Source organism: Nomascus leucogenys, chromosome X, assembly GCF_006542625.1.
Source record: "Nomascus leucogenys isolate Asia chromosome X, Asia_NLE_v1, whole genome shotgun sequence".
Lineage (NCBI taxonomy): Eukaryota > Metazoa > Chordata > Mammalia > Primates > Hylobatidae > Nomascus > Nomascus leucogenys.
In genome coordinates this window covers 120,433,057-120,453,559 of record NC_044406.1, presented here as the reverse complement: position 1 = coordinate 120,453,559, position 20,503 = coordinate 120,433,057, and the positions used below count along the sequence as shown (strand labels likewise).

Genomic DNA, 20,503 nt, shown 5'->3' with positions numbered 1-20,503 from the left:
CTGTTCTTGTTCACCGCATCCTATGATTAGGACAACTGAGGTCCCGAAGGTTACATTTGTCCAAAGAGCCTCAGCTAAGAATTGAAGAGAATAAAGAACGAGTGTTTTCTCAATGAGTTTTCTCTTCCCAAACTCCTGTCCTGTGTTCTTTTTGTGAAAGCAGAGCTTGGGCCGAGTTCTTTCTTTCCTGTTCTGCTGAAAGATTGGGTCTGATCTGTATTGCTAGCTGTAAAGACAGGAAGAGGAAGGAGTGAGAAACCAATGAGAACCCATTTCAAGTTTTCCTTGAATACTCCAAAATAGTTTCTTCCACATCCTGGAAGTACCAAAGCAGTTAGTGTGGTCTATCTTGGGCCACATCTACATGAAACCAACGTAGCCTATAGGAAAGTGGAGGACCCAGCCAACCACTGTTTGAGAGGCTGTTGATGTTTGTTTTCTACAGTTCTAAATTACCCATGTCTGTGCACCACAGATGCTTGTGGGTCACGGTGCATGTGATTGAGGTTATGTATGGGTTGAAAGCTGTAGGAACCACGTTTATTTTGTCCTGGGTCCTTTCTCACTTTGGCCTTCTTTTATTGCCTGTGTGAGCTTTTCTTATTTGGATCTACTGAAGACATAGAAACATCCCTGCCCTTACCCCAACCCTTCCATTTCATTCCTGAGTGGCCTTTTGGCTGCAGGCTCTCTTGGCATTGCATAGATTAAGAGTGTCTCCACAGGTCTGTTTCAGGACTCCCAAGAGAATTTGAGGCATAAGGCTGAGAAAATGAGTTCTAAGATTCAGTGCTTGGAATCTTTTTCCTCAACATGTCATCCTGAATCTAGAATTTCTGAAGAAGATCTATGATTCAGCTAGCTTTGGGCAACCTTGGTATCTTCCTTTACCATTCAACTTGTGAAGTGTCATAAAAGGGCCATATCCTAAATGGCTCCCAAGTGGGCTGTTGGGCCAAGATTTTGGTGTTCAAGTAGGCCGTCTCGTGTTTCACTCCGTAGGGAGTTGTGATCATACCCAACAGATGTGTAGCTTCAAAAAAGCAAAGGGTGGTAGGCTTTAGAAATATCCATCTGTTGAACATTTTTCCTTTCATCTGCAGGATAAAGACCGTGTGAACGGTCCTACCCAGCCCCACACAAGATTATAGCCACATTTCTTCTCATGAACAGAAGAGTGAAGGCAAGTGAGGGACATTTGAAAAATGGTTGGCAGTACCTAGGTCAGGTTATTGGAAGCTTTTTGGGCTCTCATTCTGGGATTAAGTTATGCTGGAAAGCAAGGCCAGCCCCTTTCCTCCCTCAACAGATGGAGATCAAAAGACAGTGTCAGCCTAACCATCCACAAATCTCTCCAGCGTTTGACACTCACTATCAACAAATTCCATCTCTCTGTGAGGGAGGCAGCAATCTGAAACAGCCTTATTAGGCCACAGGGCTTGGGGACCAGGGTGGTCTCTGTATCCTATGGCCACTTTTCATTTGGAATCATTTGGTCGACTAAACCTCTCCGTTTATTAAAAAAAAAAAAAATTGAGACTATGATGAGACTTTCACATGATAGAGTTTCTAGGCTGAAAAGAAATGGCCACAGAATGATGGGCCATTTTCTTCCTCACATCCTGTCACACAAATCCACTCAAATTTCCCTTTTCCCTGTCTCCCCTCTCTCTCCCTTCTGTCTCTCTCTTCTGTCTCTTCCTGCCTTCCTCCCTCCCTCCTTCCCTTCCCTTCTCTGTCCGTCCGTCCTTCCTTCCTTCCTTCCTTCCTTCCTTCCTTCTTCCCTTCCTCCATTCCTCCCTCCCTCCTTCCCTCCATTCTTTCCTTTCCTTCTCCTCCCTCCCTCTTTCCTCTTCTTCCTTCTCTCCTCCTCTCTCTTCCTTCTTTCCTTTCTCTCTCTTTTTCTTTCATTTTAAAAATAATTTGGCCTGCAGAGGCTCACCCAGTTTAATTTCAGCAAGTTCACAAGCCTGAGATGTTTCTCTCTTTCTCACCTTTTCCCCTGTCAGCACTTACTGGATTCTCCAAAATGGCTATTTCAGTTTAAGCAGACACAGAGGGGGAAAATCCATATTTTTGTGACTTACATAAGGAGTTTGAGCCTTGACAAAGTACTCAGTAAGTCTTGAGTTTGCCTCTAATAGTATATAGCTGAAGGAGTCTCTGAAATGACAGGATTTATGGAGGTGCCTAGAAGTACATTCAATAAGGAGGAAAAACACCAGATCCATTCTGAAATCTTCTTACCCACCATCCAGTTGCCTATTACAGGGCATTGTTAGTGCAGCAACTTATGTATAGTAAATAATCAGCCCCTAACTTGTTCATTAGTATATTGTGGATTTTTTTTCAAATGAAGCCCCCTTTTGGGGTAACATTCATGACTTATGAGAGAATCCTTTGCTCTGTTTCATCAGAATCATCAGTTCTTACTGAGGTTCATATTGACCAAGGGTATTTTTCTTCAGAGAGTGGGGATGTGCCTCCAAGCAGCTAATTAGATTAGTAGCACCAACATTTCCATCAAAGAGGAAGATAACTGAGTATTGCCTGATTTTAGTACAGCTACCACAGGATGCTCCAGAGACACTACTTAATGTCAAAATAGAAGGGAAGAGAGAGTGTACAAGGAAGTACACAAGAGAACTCAGGCTTCTTGGGCTACTGAGCACACAGCCAGCTAGGGTATTGGGACCATCCAGAGATACCCCGTCAGACCCTGCATTCCCCACAGAGGATGTTATGATAAGCTCTTGGAATTTGTCGGGGGGACCCTGCAAGGTTATCTAATGATCCTGGAATCCCCTATACAGTTCCCACACCAAATAGCTATCCTTCCTCTCCTTGGACTATTCCAATAGTAGGGTGGTCACCACCAGAGATGGTTTCACACTCTTGAATGGCTCTGAAAAGGATTTTTTTTTCATTTATTCAGGCTCTCAGTTTCATTTACTGAGCTTATACTATATGACAGGCAGTGTACTTTGTACTGGGGATACAGCAGTGGATGAAACAAATGGGTTCCCTGCCCTCCTGGAGTTTCCATTCTAGTGAGGAGATAGATAATAAAGGAACAGAACTTTCTCCACCCAGCTCTATCACTCTCTATGCCTTTGCCCATGGGTTTGTGGTGCCCAAAATGTAACCCAATGACTTGGGAGCGTTTTGCTTGATTTATGAGGTCAGGGCTGAACTCCTTTATTCCGAAGACTAGACTCTTATGAATGCAACTTACAACCATTTTTGCTTTTTGTTTCGCTGGTGATATGGTTTGGATTTGTGTCTCTGTCCAAATCTCATGTCAGATTGGAAAAGGGGCCTAGTTGGAGATGATTGGATCACGAGGTGGATTTCTCCCTTGCTGTTGTCCTGATAGTGAGTGAGTTCTCACGAGGTCTGATGGTTTAAAAGTGTGTGGCACTTTCCCTGTTGTTCTCTCTCTCTCTCTCTCTCTCTCCTGTTCTACCATGGTAAGACGTGCTTGCTTCCTTTTCACCTTCCGCCATGATTGTACGTTTCCTGAGGCCTCCCAGTCATGCTTCCTGTTAAGCCTGTGGAACTATGAGTCAATTAAACCCCTTTTCTTCATAAATTACCCAGTCTTAGGTAGTTGTTTATAGCAGTGTGAAAATGGACTAATACAACTGGTCACATCATACATTGACTTACAGCGACCTGACTGTCAACAGACACTCCTAAGCCTTCCCCCCTGTTCCCCACTTTTAAACATGTTTTACCATTAGGTCAGTTTTCTCCTGTTTTATATGCGTGCAATTGATTTTTTGGACCAAATTATAACATTTTACATCTATTTCTGTTAAATATTATTTTGCTAAAAATACTCTGCCATGCCAGTCTATTGATCTAGTTTGTGATTTAGGAGGACAGAAAGTCCTTTGCATTTACACAGGCATCTGTTTATAAAACTTATAACACTGGACTATCACAGAGAGAAACTTGGTCTTAGCCAAAAGTTGAAGGCCTGACACCCAAGATGTCATAGGAGTTTCACCTCATGGGGTTAAAAATTTTTTTAACAAATGAAGAAGCAAGGCAATCACATTATGCTTTGGCTCAGTAAAATAATGCAAGGAACTCCCAAGCATGTTATAGATAACAGCCTTCTCAGAAAGATCCCCAACTGCTCACCATGTGGTTGAATTGGGGCTGGGAACTTGAAACCAGCAGGGTCTTTTTTAGGTTAGAATGGGGGAGGGGAGTTTGCAGAGACCAAATCCTCCAGGCAATGAGACATGATTGGCAAAGGTGCCCGTGACTGCTTGCTCTTGGTATGAGTTGCATGAGCTAAGGCATCTCCTTGTCTTATTTGCATGGCAGGGCTGGAGGCTACACTGTGACTTGGCATTCATGGGACAACAAAATGACCAGTCATTCGGTGTTCCATGGAGGCCAGTCAGAGCAGGTTCCTTGGTGGTGTGCTCAGGGACTGGGATCCAGTGGCTTGTGAACTCAGCCAGCTAGGCAGGCTGGCAAGATGGGCAAACACCCCAAACCTCACCCACTCCCATTCCCACCCCCACCCAGCTCCACATTCTTGAGGTTTTCGTTCACCAGACCTGAATGAGAGACTGACTGCCTGACTGCTAATTATTCCTGGAAATGGCATGATATGAAGTCTGCAAACATTTTCTGCAAACATTGACCCACAAGAGGCGAGCCGTTGAGTTCTGGAAGCTGGGAGGCAGGAGGTGGGAGGGGGCTTGGGAGGCATTCCTCAAGCATGAGGCAGTCGGGTCCCTTTGCCTGCTGGATTTCTGCTGTAAGGTCAGCAGGAAACAGATGCATGGAGGACAGTCCCCAGGGTGGCATGGGACCACCCAGGGGTGTTGGGCTTTTCAGGTGAACATAGAAGGCTGAGCTGGGAGCTCCCAGGTAGCAAGAGCCAGATTGTTGGTGCCTTTCTGTTGTCAAAAAAAAAAAAGTTTCAGCTGCCACCCAGCCAAACTTTGCTTGCACACATGTTTTCCAGAGACAGAGACAAAAATGTGTTTCTCAGGGTGGGGGTGGGGTGGGGAGACTGGAGTGACAGTTACATTAGCCGTATGCAGGGCCATCCTCATCACCTCGGCATTTCCTGGAGATGGTTGCAGCCTCCTGTGAACCCCAGCCAAGGTTCTTTCGAGATCCAGGGCAAGCCCCATGGCCAAGAGCAGGCTGGCCTGACTCAGAGGGAGAAACAGGAGACTTCGGGGAGAGTAGCCAGGCTGTGTAAGGCCCCGCCACCGCCAAGCCCACCGCCCGCTTCAGCCTTGTCTTCCACTACTGCGGACCTCCAGCTCCAGAAATACCAAGCTGCCCCAGCATCCCGCTCACACCAGGCAGTTCTCAGCCACTCTACCACTGCTCACGCCCCTTCCCCCATCCCAAGTGCTCTTTCCCCACTGCTTCTCTCTCCTAACTCCTACCCATTCTGCAAGGCTCCCCTCCAGGGTCACCTCATTTGGAAAGCCTTCCTGGATTCCCTCTGTCTGAGTTTGGCCTTCTCCTCTGTGCTCCCCCACCAAGTGTTGTGTTTTCTCCAACCACAGCATTGCTCACTCTGGAGAATAAGAGCTCACACTCATCTCCAGCTTACAATGCGCAAGTCACTGTTCTACCTTCTTTACACATATTAACATCAGTATCTTGATTTTACTGATGAGGGCCCTGGGAAATTCAGAGGTTAAGTAACTTGCCCAACATCACACGGCTTGGGAATGATGAAATCAGGATTTGAACCCAAGCTGTCTGGCTCCAAAATATATCCCACTGGCAAGTGAACTCTTTGAGGGCAGGTGAGTCAAATCATCCCTGAATTCTCAGAGTGGGCACTCCAGAGATGTGGGTGGACTTAATTGAACCACATGAAACTAGGAAGACCATAGGGAAGATCCTGGAAAGATGGGATGGGCCAGAAAAAGAGGTAGCCCCTAATAACTCACACACCTCTCCCTCCTGCCCCTGTGGATGGGTATTCAGGCCTAACAGATCCTGCTGTGGGTGATTTCCGGGGACCACAAAGGCCAGAACAATGCCGAAGGCCCCAGGTTGGGAGGCAGCCTCTGGGAGGCCATTTTCAAAGGCCAGACCCATTTTCGCTGGGCCTGCCTGCTCTGTTGCCACCCAGTGTAGCCGCTACTTCTCATTTGGTTTTGGTTAAAGACCACAATGTACTTGCTCACTGGGGGAGGTGGGTAGGGTGGGAGAGGGCTTGGCTCCTCTTTGTTCGGAGTGTTCACACTTAGCCCATCCTGCCCCAATCTCAGGGAAATTGGGGGAGGCCAGAAGGAAGTCTTTCCCGGTCCTAGAATTTTCTGTCTTCAGCCTTGAAACCTTTGTGTGAAAGCCTCACCCGTGTGGAATTCCTATAGGCTAGTGTGAGATGGCCATTATGGCCGGAATTAGACCCATCACTAGTCCTTCCCAGGGCCCTTAGAGGCCCTTTTGAGGAAATAAACAGACATCCCTTAAAAAAATAAAACTAGAACATGATGCCCAGGATCCAGAATACTGAATTATAAGTCTGGGCATCCAACTCTAGACAGAGTGACTCTGGGTGTGGGTGCTGGAGTAAGACTGAGTGGACTGACATCTTAGCCCTACCATTTCATAGATGTGTGACTTTAGGTTTAGAGTTGTGCAACCATCATCACTAGTTCCAGAATATTGTCATTACTCCAGAAAGAAACCGTACCCATTAAACAGTCCTTCCCATTCTCTCCCCACTCCATCCTCTGGCAATTCCTAATCTCTTTCTGTCTGTATGGATTTGCCTATTCTGGATATCTCATATAAATGGAATCATGCATATGTGATCTTTGTGTCTGGCTTCTTTCACTTAGCATCATGTTTTCAAGGTTCATCCATGTTGTAGTACGCATTAGTCCTTCATTCCTGTTTATGGCTGAATAATATGACTATACCGCATTTTGTTTATCCATTTGTCTGTTGATGGGCATTTGGGTTGTTTCCACTTTATGGCTATTGTGAATACTGCTGCTATGAACATTCGGGTACAAGCGTTTATGTGGATCTGTGTTCAATTCTCCTGGATGTGTATGTACCTAGGAGTGGAATTGCTGGATCATAGGGTAACTCCACAGTTAACTTTTTTTTTTTTTTTTGAGACAAGGTCTTGTTCTTTCACTTAGGCTAGAGTGCAGTGGTGGGGCCTTGGCTCACTGCAGCCTCAAACTCCTAGTCTCCAGAGTCCTTCTGCCTCAGCCTCCTGAGTAGCTGGGACTACAGGCATGCACCACCACACCCAGCTATTTTTTTTTATTTTTTATTTTGTATAGAGATGGGGTCTCCCTGCATAGCCCAGGCAGATCTCAAACTCCTGGCTTCAAGTGATCTTACTGCCTTGACCTCTCAAAGTGCTGGGATTACAGGTGTGAGCCACTGTGCCTGGTCCATGTTTATTTTGAGGAACTGTCAAACTGTTTTTCAAAGCAGCTGCATATTACAACCCCATCAGCAATGCATAAGGGTTCTGATTTCTCCACATTCTCACCATCAGTTTTTATTTTCCATTGTATTTTTTATTACAGCCATCCTAATAGGTGTGAGGTAGTACCTCACTGTAGCTTGGAATTGCATTACCCTAATTATTGGTGTCGAGCATATTTTTACATGCTCCATTGGGCATTCGTGTATCTTCTTTGGAAGACAGTCTGTTCAGATCCTTTGACCATTTTTAATTGGGTTATTTGTCTTTTTGCTTTATGGAGTTTTAAGTGTTTTGCATGTAATCTAGATACAAGTCTCTTATGAGATATATAATTTCCAAAATTTTTCTCTCATTCCATGGGTGGTCTCTTCACTTTTTTGGTTGTGTGCTTTGAAGCAGAAAGGCTCTTAATTTTCATGAAGTCTCCATTTCATCAAAGAAAAAATAGATGTATTTTTTCTGTGGTTGCTTGTGCTTTTGGTGTCATATCTAAGATTTACATGTATGTTTATTTCTAAGAGTTTTATAGTTTGGGCTCTTGCATTTTGATCTTTGATATACTTTTATTTAATTTTTGCACACGGTGTAAGGTAAAGGTCCAGTTCCATTCTTTTGCATGTGGATATCCAGTTGTCCCAGCACCATTTATTTAAAAGACTATCCTTTCCCCTATTGAATTGTCTTGATGCCCTTGTTGAAAGTAAATTGACCATAAACGTGAGGGTTTATTTCTGATCCACAACGTTTTTAACTGACAGAAAAGAATGGTCAGATATGGAGGGCCTACAATAGTCCCAATGTCTCAGCCTAGCACACCCAGAAGCCTCTCATCCCTCCATCCACTCAGTAGAGAAAGGATCATTGCCCAGGGAAATGGTGGTCACCGACATTAGGTCTAATGACTCAACCTGGAAGGAGATCATGTGGAAAAGTTACATGTGTTTGCAGAACCAACCTTCCTTTCTCTGGAAAGTTAGGCCTCAGTGTAGACCTCCATTCCTGTTTCTGAGCATGCCGTCGTGAGTTTAAGAAAAGTCTTTTCTCTTTTCCCCTTAGCTGGGAATTTCATCCCATCTTCACCCTCCTAAGACTGCCCACTCTCAGTTTAAGCTATAGTTAGAGTCCAGAATTTCAGAAATCAGAGAGGTTTGGTTTCATTTTTTTTTCTCAAAGGAAAAATGCTCTTGCTTGCATCTTCTTTGCCGGTCACACAGCTTCACATTTTGGGCAGTCCCCCAGCAAGTGGCAATGGACTTATTCTGGACACGTCCTTCCCACTTTTGCTGGGAAGTGAGCACCTCACAGTTGCAGCAGACTGCCCAGGATAGAAAGGGAACATGACCTCCCACTAGCTTTGGCCCTACCTAGCAACTGACGATCCTGACTCTTGCCTTCGGGAGATTCTTGACCTCTTGACTATAAGGTTTCCTGAGTTAGGGAAGGCAGAATGGCAGAGTGCAAAGGGGACAAGCTTTGATACCAGACAGCCTGGGTTCGAGTCCCCGATTCTGCGTTTGCTTGCTATGTTAGACACAGAGATGCACTGCTTAGATCCCCTGTCAAGAAAGAACCCGCTGACCAGCTGGAAGGAGTGTGGTTACTTGACAGCCTCCAGCTGTTAGCTTCTTCAGGGTCTGCCTCAGCTTTTGAGCCAAGGTCATGCTGTTCTTGAGGTGGCCCCTAGCCAATGACTGATGAAGGAGGTGATACAAGGCCCATTTCCACCACCCAGAAGACTCCTCTAAAAGGCAGTATTTGCTCCAGAGCTCCCTGTTGGGCACAGACTTTGACAGGTCTGCATCCTGCTCTGGGCTCCTCTTGCCTGGTCCTGCTTTCTCCCCTTTTCTTTCACAGGTATTTCCCGCTAAACCTCTTGCACTCCCACCTGTCAGAGCATCTGCTTCACAGAGAACTCAACCTGCCGTCTCTCAGCTTGTGTCTTCTCCCCTGTGACAGGGGAATAATGGCATCATCCCACAGGGTTGGTAAAAAGATTAGAACTAAGTAAAATACCTGCCACAAAGGAGGCATTCCATCAAAGGGAGCTGTTACTACTAGGGAATCTATCATTTCCATGGCTATATCCTAACTTTTAAATGAAATAGAGGTACCCATTATAATCCAAACCTAGAAATAGCCTCAATGCCCATCAACAGAAGAATGCATAAATACATTGTGCTGGGTCCATACAATGGAATTCTAATCAGCAATAAAATGGGTAAATCTCATCAGCATTAGATTGAGCTACAGAAACCAGACACACAAAAAATACGTGTTGTATGATGCCGTTTCTCTGAAGTGCAAGAATAGACAAAACTAACTGGTGATGGTAAAGGCCAGTGACTCAGTGGTGACCCTTAGGGGATAATGACCAGGGGCATGAGGGAGCCTTCTAAGGAGCTGGAAATGTTCTCTATCTTGATCTAGATTCTGGTTATATCACACACACGCACACACAAACACACATGCACAAACACACATACAAACACACACAGACATACACACACAAACGCATGCACATACACACACACACACTCCAAAATCACAAAGCTTGCAATTAAGGTTAATATACTTTATGCACCTACCTATGTATGTTATGGCTGCATTTTTACAAATGGAAATATAGCGGGGAGTTTTTTATTATTAATTAGCATATGTACAGGTTAAGTTTTTTAAATTTAGAAAATGCAGAAAAATAGAAAGAAAAAATCTCCCATGGCCCCACCTCCCAAAGATAACCAGTAGAGACATTTTAGATATTGCATTGCATTCTCTAGCCCTCTTGGCTCTACTTCTCTATGGTCCTGCTCTGGCTCATGGAGAAAGGAAGTTCCACCATCATTTCCACCTTCTTGAAAATAGTGCTTCTCACCTCTCTTTCACTCCTTCCCTCAGATAAAACCTGAAGCTTAATAGTGCCAAAATTTCAACGTCCTCATCTGCACATCACCTTGCACTGCATCTTCTGGGCCTCTGGCTCCCTTTCTGGACAGCCAGGTCAGGAGGCCACTGTGTCTTCTGCTTTTGCAGGAGTTGACACGCTAACTCAGGCCCCAAAGGACTTTCTGATGGGAATGTACCTGATGCTCCCCAAAGCTGAAATGGTGCAGGCTCAGAGCAGTCAGAGCAGCCAAGCTTTTTGCCTGGCAGTTGTGTGAATTATGAGAGAAAGGCATCTTCCAGCTTGCTTAGATGACCACGAGCTGTCAAAGTGACCCTGTAGGAAACATCTCCAGGCATAATATAATCAAAACCAGGCATGTAAAAAATTGGGGCTTTCTTTCTAGACTGCTGGTTCTCAAAGTGTGGCTCCCAGACCAACAGCATCAGCATTAGCGTCTCCAGGGAACTGATTAGAAATGCAAATTGGGTCCCCCACCAGGGACCTAGTGAAAGAAACTCTGGGAGTGGTACAGACTCTGGCAAATGCTACAAAGCAGTGCTTAATCTATTGTTGTGTTGATTGTCTTGACCAAGAGTTGACATTTTACATAAAAATGTAAAAATGTAAAACACAGTCATCTGTGTTTTAACAGGTCCTCCAGGTGATTCTGAGGCACCCTTAAGTTTGAGAACCTCTGTTCTAGAGGTTTCTAAATTCCACTGCCAGAGAAAGCAAGGACGCATTCACATGTGCTCTGCTCGTGTGCATAACCAGTGTCCTGTGTCCTTGGTATGACTTAGAGGCACACGCCAGGTCCATATAACTTCAAAGTCTCTTGTTCTTCATATCCTGAACCCAAGGAAGCACATTTCTTTTCTTTTTTTTTTTTTCTGTTAGCGGAACAAAGATGAAATATAGCCCAATGTTCCCTCAACAAAAAGATTTATTAATTTGTACTAATGACTGTTTAGAGAAAAACATTAAAACCAATGTCCTTGTTGAATGCTCCTTGAGGGCAAAATGTGGATGTTATCTGTAAAATCAACAAATTTGTCACCAAAGTGAAATGTTATCTTTTCCTGAAGACTTTCCCAGGCAACTCAAGGCCTCAAGGACTAGACAGCCTCCCCCATCACCATGCTCAAATGAAGAGGGTTAGAACTTGCAGCCGTAACTCAAATGCCTTAAGATGGCTCAGATGTGTGTTTGTTTTCAGGTTAGGAACTTTGCTCAGAACCCCTGAAGAAAAGGGACCATGAACCTATTCAAAGACTCAAAGAATCCTCTCAGACCTATGCCCCTCCTTACCAGTGTGTTCTGGTAAATGCTTAACAATCTACGCATGTGCACACGTGCACATGCACACACACACACACACACATCTTTAAGTGTGTGGCACGTGATCCAAAAATAATAAAATATACAATATTCATTCTTGTAAATTTCATACAGCTAATTAACATTCATACTCATGCCTTAGTTGATTTTTACCTAACTCTTGTATCCATATCCAACCTAAGGTGGCAATTAACAAACAAGCATGGTTCTGACATAAGTATTGGCTGATACATTGGTTTACATTTATGATTAAGACAAAAGCAAAACAACAAAATGCATGTCAAAATTTCTCTGATTCACATAGTGACATAAATGACTTCTTTACTAAATCAGATAATCATCTTTAAATACTGGAAGGATATTTCCTCAAATTTTTTGTGCTGTTTACAATGTAACAGCTACAGAGACAACACAATTTTTAAGTTTCAGCTGTACTATTAACATTTCCTCCATCTTTCTTAAGCCTAGATCAGGGGTCGTCACACATATTTTGTTAAAGAGCCAGATAGTAAATATTTTAGGCTTTTTGTTTGTTTGTTTGAGACTGGGTCTCGCTCTGTCACCAAGGCTGGAGTGTAGTGGCATGTTCTTGGCTCATTGCAGACTCTGCCTCCCAAGTTCAAGCAATTCTCCTGCCTCAGCCTCCCAAATAGTTGGGACTACAGTTGTGCACCACTATGCCTGGATACTTTTTTTTTTTTTGAGATGGAGTCTTGCTCTGTCGCCCAGGCTGGAGTGCAGTGGCGCAGTCTCGGCTCACTGCAAGCTCCGCCTCCCAGGTTCACGCCATTCTCCTGCCTCAGCCTCTCCGAGTAGCTGGGACTACAGGCGCCCGCCACCACGCCCGGCTAATTTTTTGTATTTTTAGTAGAGACGGGGTTTCACTGTGGTCTTGATCTCCTGACCTCGTGATCCGCCCACCTCAGCCTCCCAAAGTGCTGGGATTACAAGCGTGAGCCACTGCCCCCGGCCTCCTGGATACTCTTTATGTTTTTTGTAGAGATGAGGTTTTATCATGTTGAGCAGGCTAGTCTCGAACTCCTGGGCTCGAGCAATCCACCTGCTTCAGCTTCTCAAAGTGTTGGGATTACAGGCATGAGCCACTGCGCCTGGCTAAGCATTTCAGGCTTTGTAGCCACATGGTCATTTTTTTTTAACAACTCTTTAAAAATGTAAAAATCATCCTTTGCTTGTGGGCTACACAAAAACAGACTGTGGGGAAAATTCTCAACTCTTGGTCAAGACAATCAACACAACAATAGATTAAGCACTGCTTTGTAGCATTTGCCAGTTTCCGTGACATAAATAGTCCTACTAGGGCCAACTTCAGGCTACACAACTTGATGTCACAGAATGTGGAGTTGGGAAGAGATGTCCAGTGGCAGAAAATTATATAGTATTCCACTATACTGATATAAAAGATATAAGTAACCTCAAGAGCATGGATAATTGCAAAGTGTAGTAAAATAATTAGAAAGGGATGAGTTTCGCATATGTATTAGCTTTTGGGGTTTTTTGGTTTTGTTTTTTGAGACAGGGTCTCATTCTGTCACCCAGGCTGGAGTGCAGTGACATGATCATAGCTCACTGCAGCCTCGACCTCCTGGGCTCAAACGATCCTCCTGCCTCAGCTGGGACCACAGGTGTGTGGCACCACACCCAGCTAATTTTTTTAAAATTATGTTTTGTAGAGATAGGGTCTCCCTATGTTGCCCAGGCTGGTCTGGAACTCCTCAGCTTGAGTGATCCTCCCACCTCAGCCTCCTAAGTGTTGGGATTACAGGCATGAGCCACCACACCTAGCCAAGCTTTGTTTTTCATATAATTTATTTAATTGCAAGGTTATATAATTTAATTTCTAATAATGGCTGAATTTAACAACTCAGCTCTCAAAATTAATTTGTCTCTTGTGAGTTGGTATGAGCACACCACTGTGACCATAACAAATTTCAACCTGTCTTTTTTGTTGGGGGGTAGGTAAAAAGAGAATCTTCACTCAATTTGCTCCATTATTCCTTGTAACAAAAGAATTTACTACAGGGTTTCTTTGAAGCTGGGAGTTTCCCTGGCTCTTCTAAAATAGGAAATGATTTTAGATGTTATTTTTACGTATTTTCAAAAAGAGGTCTGTCTCTATTCTCAACTGCTTCCTGACCACCTTTTGCTTCCAAATAATGAAAACTATTTAAAGAAAAAAGGAACTACTGTAGTGTGGTTTTAAGAAAAGCACATACTTTGCTCTTTCAGAAGTAGTTACACAATACTTCTGCCCATAAACTGGGGAAGAGTTAAAATAGCTTTCCAAGGCTCCTCCCAGGGCTGTGATTTTCCTCTCATCTGCTCAGGTAATGCCACTCATGGTGTTCATTCATTTATTCAGCTATTTGAGCATCTACCAACTGCCCGCCAGTGTGCTGAGCCCCAGGGACACAGCAGAATGCAAGAGAGACATGGCCTCTGCTGAATAAGTAATTACGCAGATCATTATTTACTTATACTTTACATTAGTACCTTAAAGGAGAGCATATAACATAGCGGCCTGATCTATTCTGGGAGGCTCAGGTTGTGGCATTTAACCTGACACCTGAAGAATGAGTAGAAAGCCATGCCAAGGAAAAGGCAAAAAGAAGTAGAATGTCCTTCCTTCCAGGTGATGGGGACATCCTATAGGATGCTTGCCCAAAGCACAGGTACACATACAATATATACACAGATATACAGCATATCTTTGGTATTAAAATTTAATGGGGGGAGAAATTAGAAAAAAAAAGATGTCTAAAAAGGCTCCTGGGATGAAGGGGATGATAATTTTTTTAAAACAACATTGAGAAACACTGGTTTATATAAACAACTTGCTGCTCTTGAGCTATTATCACAGCAGTGGCAGAGCTAAGAGGCTGACTCCTCCCATGAGGACTAGCTACAGACCTGCAGGCTCCAGAGGCTGATACTAAGACAGGAAGTTAGAGGACTCATGGTTTCCCACAGCTCTAGAAAATATCCTCTGTTATCTTTCAAATACTGCCTCTTCCTCGTTCTCTCTCTTCCCTCCTTCTGGAACTCCAACTGGACACTTACTGGAACTTCTCATTCTGTCCTCCATGTGGCTTAGCTTTCCTTTCTTATTTTTCATCTCTTTATTCTTGTGCTCTGCATCTGGATAATTTCCTCAGCTCTATCTTCTGGTTCACTCATTCTCTCATCAACTGTGTTTAGTTTGTTGTTTAATCCCTCTGTTGAGTGTTCTTTTTTCCATTGCAATGCCTATATTTCGGTTCTTTTTTGCATTCACCTGTATTTTTCAAACTATTCTATTCTTGCCTTCTAGTTTCTATTCCTTTTTAAAAAGTCTTTCGGCCAGGCACAGTGGCTCATGCCTGTAATCCCAGCACTTTGGGAGGCTGAGGCGGGTGGATCACCTGAGGTCAGGAGTTCAAGACCAGCTTGGCCAACATGATGAAATCCCATCTCTACTAAAAAATACAAAAATTAGCCGGGCATGATGGCAGGCACCTGTAATCCCAGCTACTCAGGAGGCTGAGGCAGGAGAATTGCTTGAACCCGGGAGGCGGAGGTTGCAGTGAGCTGAGATCGCACCATTGCACTCCAGCCTGGGTGATAGAGCAATACTCTGTCTCAAAAAAAAAAAAAATCTTTGAACATTTGCAGCATACTTATTTTAAAATCCCTTTTAGATTTCCCTATTAGCTGTGGTTCTTAAGGTATGAATTCTTCCATTGGTTGCACTGGTCTTATGGTGGTTTATTTCCTTATGGACTTAGTAAGTTCTAGCTATGCATTCACCCTGAGTCATAGATACAAACACAGATTCATGTGCTATATACCACCTGGGTTTGAATTCTGGCTCTGCCACTTAGTACCTGTGTGACCTTAGGTAAGTTATTTAATCTCTCTGTTCTTCACTTTCAGCATCTGGAAAACAGGGCTGTTCTACAAATGAGTTACTAGGTTGGTGGAAAATGATTGCAGTTTTTGCCACTTATTTCAACGGCAAAAACCGCAATTACTTTTGCATCAACCTAAATAATATAAGCCAAGCACTTAGGACAGTGTCTGGCACATAATTACCACTTGGCTAGTGTTATTACTGTTATTTGGCAGGAATTGTTTTACCTTGGAGTCATGTACTTTGGGTTATGTGACTGCCTACTCTCAGCTCAAAGTGGCCAGTACACTTCTGAACTGTGTTTTTCCCCCATCCCCACTTATGGGCCAGCACTTGCCACTGCCGACTTTCCATAGGAGCTCAGATTTCACTCCCGTTCCCACCTTGCCATTCAAACCCTTCGCCCAGGATGTGTGACCACCTTTGGTTCTTCTGTGGGCTGTGTAGTTGCTGCTGTGGCTTTGAGCTCCCTCTTCATTTCTGGCACTAGAATATGTTTATTTTTGCTTTGGCTCTCTACGACATATTTAAATTTTTCAAAAAACAATGTGTTTGGAGCAGGGGAGGAGCTTCCTGCAACAGCAAAGGCAACCATACTGACCAGCAATCCCTAAAAATTCTCTCTTTTTTTAAAAGTTTAAGTCCCGGGGTACATGTGCAGGATGTGCATGTTTGTTATGTAAGTAAACATGTGCCACGGTGGTTTGCTGCATCGATCAACCCATCACCTACGTATTAAGCCCAGCATGCATTAGGTATTTTTCCTGATGCTTTCCACCCCCCACGGCCCCCCAAGAGGCCACAGTGTGTGTTTTCCCCTCCCTGTGTCCATATGTTCTCATTCTCCCTGCACATTCTTCCTGAAGAGGCTTACCTCTCATTTGGCAGTGGGCTCCTTGAGAGAACTCGGGACAAAGGCTGGATTCCTGGTGGGAAGGGACATATATTATTTGTTTTTGTATTCCCTATGCCTGATATGTGTTAACTGAATAAAGACATGAAAGACTGCCTTGGCAACAGCAAGCACAACAAGTGGCCAGCTCACTGCTTGATTTCTCTAAGAATTACCACCACCATGTTATAACCCTCCTCCCCGCCCTTCTTCCTGTGAATGAGCTCTGTCAAGGTGACATGGCTTCTAACACATGACAGTAGGTATCATTCAATCACTGATGATCTCAAGGGTGAGTAGCTTTCTTTTACTCTGTAAACAAAATGCCAAACTGGGAAATGCTGCAGAGGCCACATATTATTCTGACTTTCAGAGTGTTGTTTCGAAAGCACCAGAGTAAAATGTTAAGCAGGTAGCTGATGCAATCTGGCAAAGTCAGTATATAGCTCTATTTATATAAAGACACACACATATATCAGGCCATCAGAAGGATTTGTATAAAGAGTGACTCTCCTATGAAGGTAAAGGCCACCCCTCTTCAGTTCCAGTGACTGAGATACGTTTCCAATCCTGGGGGAAAATACAGACGCAGCAAGTTCCTTCTTCCCTTTGGAAATTTGGCAGGTAAGTCAAGTCTGTCTCTGTTGCCACATTCTCTCGAGATTTTATGACGGTGCACATGGCCTGTGTGAAAGCTTCGCTTAGGTCACCTTATGCCTTGGCAGCCAGCATGGTGTATGACGATTCAGGAAGACCCTGGTGTTTCCCAGATGGGGCCAGATCTGGCCATGCAATTATTGCCCTCCAGCTGGGAAATGTGACATGGGGGTGATGAAGTGGCTGCTGAGAAGGAGGCAGTTAGACTCTGAATTTGGTCTGTTCTTTATTTAAATCTAAAGATTGAACACACACACATAGATCTAAAATCAATATCATACACACACACACACACACACAAACACTCACACGTGCACCGCTCCCCAACTGCACAGGGTATTTTTTAGGGATTCATGTGGGATTCCCCTACACATATTTCCCAGTCTAACTGCCTATTCTTTCCCCTGTTTACTTGCCATCTCATCATTCTCTCTTCCTTTACTCTCCTACCTATCTTTATCATTGCTTTTAACTGTGTGTTCCCCTTAACCCAGATGATCAGTTTCAGACTCTTTGAGAAAGAGATAGGGACCCTAAATCCATTGTGAGCTGCTTTGTCTCATTCTCTCCCATGACCACAGAGAGGCATGTCTCTGGACCTTGATTCTGAGAGGAAACAAATTCACAGAAACTACACCACCACGGGTAGCACAATGTTACTCTCAGGGTGGACATTCTCATTTATAAAAAGAGTACTAGAATAAATTGCATTCTAATCCCAGCAGCTCTAATAACTTGTCCTTCTTTCTGTCAGTATACTGGTCACTGTTACTGCAGAGGCGGCAGGGAACAAATATGGGCTCTGTATTTAAACAAACTTGGGTTCAAGTTCCAGCTTCAGCAGTTAATACCTGAGTGATCCTGGGCAAGTTGCTTATCCTCTCTGATCTTCTGTTCCTTTTTTTTTTTTTTTTTTTTTTTTTGAGACAGTCTCGCTGTCCCCCAGGCTGGAGTGCAGTGGCGCGATCTCGGCTCACTGCAGGCTCCGCCCCCCGGGTTCACGCCATTCTCCTGCCTCAGCCTCCCGAGTAGCTGGGACTACAGGCGCCCGCCATCTCGCCCGGCTAATTTTTTGTATTTTTAGTAGAGACGGGGTTTCACCGTGGTCTCGATCTCCTGACCTCGTGATCCGCCCGCCTCGGCCTCCCAAAGTGCTGGGATTACAGGCGTGAGCCACCGCGCCCGGCCCTTCTGTTTCTTTATCTGCTTAATTGGCATCAAATAGAATATACAGACAGTCCCCAACTTGCAATGGTTTGGCTTGCAATTTTTTTTGACATTATGACGGGCTTATTAGGGTATTGAATGCATTTTCGATTTATGATATTTTTGATTTATGACGGTTTTATCAGGACATAGCCCCATCATAAGTCAAGGAGCATCCATATATTCAAGGTGCTGGATACATAATTGGTGCTCTATAAATAGATGGAATTACTATGATTATTTGGATGATGGTCGCAACCCTTGGTCCTTCCTGTCTCGCTGGAGTTAGAGACAATCAGAGTTAAAGGAGGACTCTAAAGATGAACAAAGCATCTTCTCACGGTCAAGTGACAACTCTGAGCTGCTGGATGCTCAGCATAGCACTAGCTCTCTAAGAGGCTCTAGGAGAAACAATGGGTAGATCTACTCCTGCTCTCGAGGGGCCCTGGCCATCCAAATGAGCAGATAAGATGAAAATGTCTACAAATGTTAAAAAAGAAAAAATAACAGGCTGGGCATGGTGGTTCATTTCTGTAATCCCAACACTTTGGGAAGGCGAGGCAGGAGGATTGCTTAAGCCCAGGAGTTCAAGACCAGCCTGAGCAATGTAGGGAGACACTGTCTCTACAGAAACTAAAAATAAAATATCCAGACTTGGTGGGGCACACCCGTGGTCCTAGCTACTCAGGAGGCTGAGATGGGAGGATCACCTGAGCCCAGGAGATCAAAGCTGCAGTGAGCCATCATCACTCCACTGCACTCCAGCCTGGGGGACAGAGCACAACCCCATCTCAAAAAAGAAAAGAAAAAAAGATGAAAATGTAAATATGAGTGGGCAATAAGACTAGTATCTGCTAAATTATTCCCTATAGACCACAAGTGCTATGGAAATTCAGAGAGGGGGTGCTGCTGTGAATAAGAAGTCCTCCTGGAGGAGGCAAGGCTTCAGCTGAGACTTAAAGAAAGGATGAGGCTTGGAGTGACCCCTAGAAAAGGTGGGAGCTCTGTGGGCAAATGCTGGTCAAACTTGAGGGGTAGGCACAATTGTTATTTCCAATTTACAGATAAGAAAATGGAAGGCCAGATAAGCCTAGTGACTTCTCTAAGGCCACTCAGCAAGTAATGGCAGCGCTAGGATTTAGTTAGAGATTTGTCTCTGTCTGGCGTTGAAGGCTACGTTCAAAGCTGGCTCTGACTGAAGAAAGATGGGAAATAGGAAGTAGCCACTGACGGTTTTCCACATAGGATTGACATAGAAAAGGCAGTGTGTTTCCTATATTCACAGTGCAGCAGGTGTTCAGGGGACGATTCTGGCACTAGAGGGGTCAATTAGGAGGCAGTTGCAATACTTTAGGGCTGAGGTATTGAAGGCCTGATCCAGGGTAGGGGCATGGTGGGACTAGAGAAGGCATTAAGCCATTAGGCATGTCAAAGGGCAAATTCACAGACTTGGGAACTGGCTGAATATGGAGAAAGAAAGATAGTGGGATGATTAAAGAATCTGATATGGAAACCGGAAGACTGGGCAATGCTGCTACTAGGCATATTGGGATAGCATACTCATTTTAAGGTTGCTGTTTATATAAAACAGAGCCTGGTTTCTTTTATTACCATTGCTATTGCTATTAAATCTTTATTTTTTAAAAAACCCACATACCATGAGAAAACAGACAAATTCAGAATATGAGATATTCTACAAGACAACTAGCCTGAACTCTTCAAAAATTCAGTGTCACACACAAAAATTAGGAGCATGCACTGTTCTAGATTAAATGACACTAAAGGGACATAAGTAGATGCAATACACAAACCTTGGTTTTGGATTCTGGATTCTGGATTTTACAAAGCTATGAAAGACATTTGGGGAATATTGGGGCAATTTGAATATGGATTGGAAATTAGATTATATTAGGAGATTATTGTTTATTTTCTTAGCTATGATAATATATTGTGGTTAGGAGGGAGAATCTTCTTATTCTTTAAAGAGTCATTCTGAAGAATTTAGTGGGAATGTGTTATGATGCCTGTGACCTTCAAATATATGTGTGTGAGTGTGTGTGTGTGTGTGTGTGTAAATAGACTGACTGATAGAAACAGAACTACACAGCAACTATGTTGAAATGTTAATTGTGGAATCTTGGTGGTTATATGTATGTTCATTGTTCTACT

General features: G+C 43.9%; 1 protein-coding gene across 4 annotated transcripts in view; it reads left to right on the top strand.

Annotated features, from left to right (window-relative positions):
* The window catches only part of PLAC1 (placenta enriched 1), a 202,976-nt gene that overhangs the window by 91,393 nt on the left and 91,080 nt on the right, over positions 1–20,503 (top strand). For 2 of the 4 annotated variants that reach the window (XM_012499084.2, XM_012499086.2), the window contains exon 1: positions 16,942–17,095. The exons of the other annotated variants lie outside the window; for them this stretch is intronic. The gene's annotated coding sequence lies outside the window, so the exon portion shown is untranslated. Of the gene's footprint in view, positions 1–16,941; positions 17,096–20,503 lie in introns of those variants that run through there. 4 annotated transcript variants of the gene reach the window in all.